The following is a 5,382-nucleotide window of genomic DNA, read 5'->3' on the forward strand; positions in this document are numbered from 1 at the left end:
GTTCAACAAAAATGGTAACGCAATGCCAAGGAACTGCCAGTGGAATATGATCGATTTCTCAAAATTGTCATTTGTTTATTTATTTTGTGTTCGAATAACAAGAGCGAGCAACCGTAACGAAAGAAAATCTAGAGTCGCTCCGTGACATGACTGGAGGGGGGAAATGTATTGACAATTTATTGCACTCGCAGAAGGAATATTGCAACACTGAATTGCTCTTACGAAGACTAAGGATCAGTCCCTCACAGCAGAGGAATACAAATATCAGTAGAACTATTTGAATTCTGAAACTACCTAATGCAGGTAAACCCACATAAGTGAAGATGTAAAAGACTGTATAAATAACTTTGAGAAAAATACAACATGAAGAACTCACGGATAGCTACTAGCTAAAATATGATAGACTCGAAATTCAAATCTTTTCATTTATTGAAACAAGATCACGATTTCTTACGAACTGAACACACTAGGCTTTTGCAGTCTTGTCATTTTATTATGAAATAAGGCAGAAAGCTCTTTTGATTTTAGATGATCTTAGCTAAAGGTCCTGACAATATTGGATTTGAATATATCATTGAACATAAAGGATAAAAGTGAGACAAAAAAAAAAAGATTATGATAAAAGAACTGATCAAATTTGATGCAGAAAAATGTGGGACACTGTAGATAAAGTTATGACAAAGCTGTAAGCTACATCTTATAGGTATTTTTAGGAAAAACAAGAGTATACCCACCACATGAGAAAGATACTGGCTTGGTTGTGTCATAAGGTATAAAAACTTTATAATCTGTTTGTTACACTATTATTCTTAAATTGCAATTAGAATAGTAATAAAGGAACATTGCCTCAAGTAAATCACTTTGCTACATTTTTGTTTTCATTTGCAGAATTAGATAATCCTAAGAGATGAGTCAACTTGGGGCCATAGAAGACATAAAATTGAAATATAAATAAGATAGACTTTTGAGCTACATACTGTAAGATGAACTGTATCCTTGACTGAATTATTAAGACTACAAAAAACATGTAAGAAAAAAAGTCAATTTACATTTACCTGATTTTGAATATGGTCATTGTCTTGCTTAAAGAATCCCTCATACTCATGATGAGACATTAGCGATATGACTTTTGTTTTAAAATGAGTTAGATGAAAGCACAATTACAGATTGCTCTTCAGCTGTATAACATTTATAGAGCTGCAGACTCTTTGTACTGTCTGCAAGACATGTCCCTAAAGTTTTCGATGGCATAGGTCTCACTCTGACTTCGACTTTATCCTCAGGGGTCACCCTTGAGCTTAAATTATGTGATGATTTCCTTGCACTGTCAAGAGGGAGGTTGATTGGTAGTCAAGTTACAAACAGTGATCCTGTCTTTATATGAAAACACAGAATGAAAACATTATTTTTTAAATAACTAATTTAACAAAAACTGCCTTTCAAGAGTACCCTTAGTTTCTTTATGACAGTGTAGTTTTGTTAGCTACTGGTCCCTCGGTTTAGTTTAAACTGAAAATGGCGTTCCACAGTAACAGGTATACTGTACAGTAGTCTGGTTTTTGGAGCTGACGATAAACATCTATAGTCGGTATCACCGAAGCTAAGTGTTATTGGTGGAAGCACAAGCTGCTGCCAACCAATCAGAGGTTATAATTCAAAAGCTTCAGCCAATCAGGACGACAGAAGCTTCGTTATTGGCTGCGGTTATTTACCGTCAGCTAAAAAAAAAAAACAGGCTATGAGAGAGGTTTGTCATATTTTCAGTCATGGGAAATGTAAATACTGCATGTTACTTTTCCAGCCCGACCAGCAGTGCCTTCTATTTTTTTGCAGTGTCCTTGCCAAGTTTATTTATTTATTTAATTTATTTATTTATTTATTTATTTATTTATTTATTTATTTGCAATTGCAACTCACACTAGCTTCTCAGTGTCTGCATTGGCATGATTCACTTCGACCTTATTCTTTTTTTGAGGGATTGAATGTTTGGGAACTATGCTGGTCATCTTAAATGTGTTACTTTCCTGGCACACTTTAGGAGGTAGATAATAGATATTTTTCATCGTTTAAGATAGAAAGAAGAAAATAATATAATTTCCCAAGTACTGGTTCATGCCTGAATCAGGGAATTTTGTTTGAAGTTGATTACTGAATTCTGACAAACATCTTTTTAAAAAGGTGCAAAAATAATGGGCATATTGTGTACTGACATTTCTAGTTACGCATGCAGATGCACTGAGTTCAGGTGTTACCCCCTTACTATATTTTTCTACTCACATGGTGACCTGAGATAGCTTAGAAATTACATGCATTTTATACTGAAATTCTTTGGCAGAACTGAAAAATATGGAAACCTGTCAGTCTATGAACACTGCTTTCAAATTCAAATTCAAATTTAAAATGAGTTTTATGTTGCAGTGATAAAAGATTTTTATTGTTAGTTTTACCTCCAACACGGCCTGTCAAGAACAAACACACTATTGACGTGGTGGAAGCACTTCCACGTCTCCTGTCAAAGTAACATTGTCATACTTTAAGTACAAACCATAGTTATGCAACTTCCAAAGAGGGACACAGAAGGGGTCACTCCCAGTAAAACAATAGGCTTCAATTCTCTGCCCCTCTGAATATTTTTTTTATACGTCAGATGGATAGCTGTACTTCACGAGATTGGAGAACACTATAAAGTTGGCGTTAGTTCCTGCAACTCAAAGGCCATCACTTCAGTTGTTTTCTTTATAATTCTATAAATATAATTGAAATTATTGTTATACAACCCAGTGAAAAACCAAGTCTGTGTACAGAAGTGTACAGACATATTTCTCTAATATGTGCCAAAGTAAGAAGCACTCGAGACAACCATATCTTACTTAGTAAATTGCAATTCTTAAAATTCCCATACTGGATGAATTAAAACTGCTGAAGGTGGACTGAAAGGTCACTACTTGAATTATGTTCCTTAAAATGGTATAACTGAAATAATTCTTACACGACCCACTGGAAAACAAGTCCATGTACTGAAGTGCAGAGACAGTATGAACATGTCCCGAAAGACGAAGCACTCGAAACGCATTATATCTTGCCAAATTGCAACTCTTAAGTTTCCAATATTAGAAAGGTGGGTAATCCTAGCAAAAATAAGAGATTTAAATTTTTTCTTCAGAATTACAAACTTTTTTTTCTTCTTTTTTTTTACCAATACATGGATGGCTACATTTCACAGGGATGGCCGTCTCGGTAAATTCGGCATTAGATCCTGCATCTCACAGGTCACTTCATAAATTACTTTCTTTATATTACTCTAAATGGAACTGAGGTTATAATGATTATTGTTTTTGGAGCTATAGCACCTGTATGTACCTTTAAGATTATCACAAACCAAGTATACTCACCGTAAGTGCGTCATGCTTTATCCTGGTAGCGGATTTGTGTATACACATCAAAATACTTCAGATGATGGTGATAGCTAGTGGATCACTTTCCGTTGGTGACTACTTTCCATACTTAAAAAATGTATCCATGAACCTAAGTGGGATAACCCTCTGTTAAATATAAGACATCAATTGTCGATTGACGCCTCAAGCTAATTAATTAGGGGTACGGTTATACCTGGTACTTTAGCTACACCCGAGGCAGACTAAAATAGGCATGAGGAACAAAACTAAAGCATGTTCCTAGCTAGAGATAAAAACCCTGCTTATTTCGAGACAGGAACTCAGTACTAGACCTAAAAAAAAAAAAGAATGAATAAAATTTTCGGGTGCATAAAAACCACAAAACTGAAGGAAAACTTACCTACTTCATAGTAATTACATGACGCAGAATGAGAAGGCCGTTGGGTAACACCTGTTACCAACAAACATGTAATAACATCTCATTAACAAATTAAGCCTCAGGTACAGTACAAAGCATTTTTATGACAGACAATAACTCAGAAGGTAACAAAACAAAAAAAAAGCACAATATTGACCGTAATATTTTTAAAGAGATGTAGCTTGGGGAAAGGTGGAATACAGTCATGAAAAACACTTGATACAACCGCCTGCTAAGCCAGGAATGCAGAGAGCTTACAGGGGAGACTGAACACCGCTTTGCCACTTCAAGCAGTTACTCAGCAGTGAATCTGTCCATCCTTAATCTGACATAAATACAATTCCTGTTTCTCAGACACTCAATTTCGTTTTTTTGCCTGATTCAGTGGTTCACAAAAAAAGGAAGCATTATAACCCTTTACTAGCATTCACGGCAAACACACATCAGTTGAAGTTATACTTAGTTATCAGCATTGGTTAACCGCCTTTTAGGGAGGTACTCTAACTCGCCAACAGCGCTTTACCTTTCGCTTTCATCATCCGATGATATGAACTACACCGAGACCTAAAGGAGCACCATATACGAATAAAATACTCCTTGTACTCAAATGAAAAATAATTTATGTATTGAAGTGTGGATAATTTATATGAACATGTGCCAAAGTGTTGAGACACTCGAAATTAATGATTTCTTACTAATTAAATTGCAAGTCTTAAAATTTACGAACTGGATAAATTAAAAATACTGAAGGTTCTAAAAAAAATCCTTGAGATAATTATTGGCTGAGCCCTACAATTGCTTTTGACCGAAATTTTGAAAATTTCAAGTTGATTGCATTCCCATTAATCAGGGGCCAAAGGGGTATTACCAGTTAGGAGTCAAGAAAAAGGTACTTAAACCATGGTAAACTGGCAGCCGAAGTAGTCCCAGGACTCATACAGCAGATCGTCCTACTAGAATTAGAAGAAAAGTGATGGACTCCTAAGGAAGCAAGGTACAACTCGAAAGTCTTGATGTCTACTGTAAGTCACCAGTCTGCATAGGCTGTAATAGACACAAATAAATAGATTATAACTACTCTTCTTGTAGTATGTTTACCTCTTACTTCTCTATCCACCATTAAATTTTCCACCTTTATGTTGTCAAAACTGCCCACTAAATGACAACGCAGCATATGCAAATAATATGTTTTAAAATGCTGCTTACTCGTAAGATACGAGAGAAAACTCGTCTGTGGAGAAGCCTCTTAACACTTAAACTTGAAAACAGCAAACTTCCAAACTTTATCTGAGAAATTTAAGAATGTTCTGTCAAGTTTCAGTTCGTTATGATATATCCCATCAAACTTTTGGGGTTTAATTGCTTTTAAACTTGTGAGGTTGCTGGCTTTTGCACATGTTCACGTTTTGGAGAAAAAAAATGAGGCTTCACGATATGCTGCAAGACGAAATGATTTGAAATAGCAAAATCTCCTCCGTAAAAGTAGAGATCTGAATATAAACTTAAAAAGTCAAAACACAAATATCGATTCGATGCTCATTCTCCTTATACTCTTGCACTGTTCAAGTG

The sequence above is a fragment of the Macrobrachium rosenbergii genome, chromosome 16, assembly GCF_040412425.1.
Source record: "Macrobrachium rosenbergii isolate ZJJX-2024 chromosome 16, ASM4041242v1, whole genome shotgun sequence".
Taxonomy (NCBI): Eukaryota; Metazoa; Arthropoda; class Malacostraca; order Decapoda; family Palaemonidae; genus Macrobrachium; species Macrobrachium rosenbergii.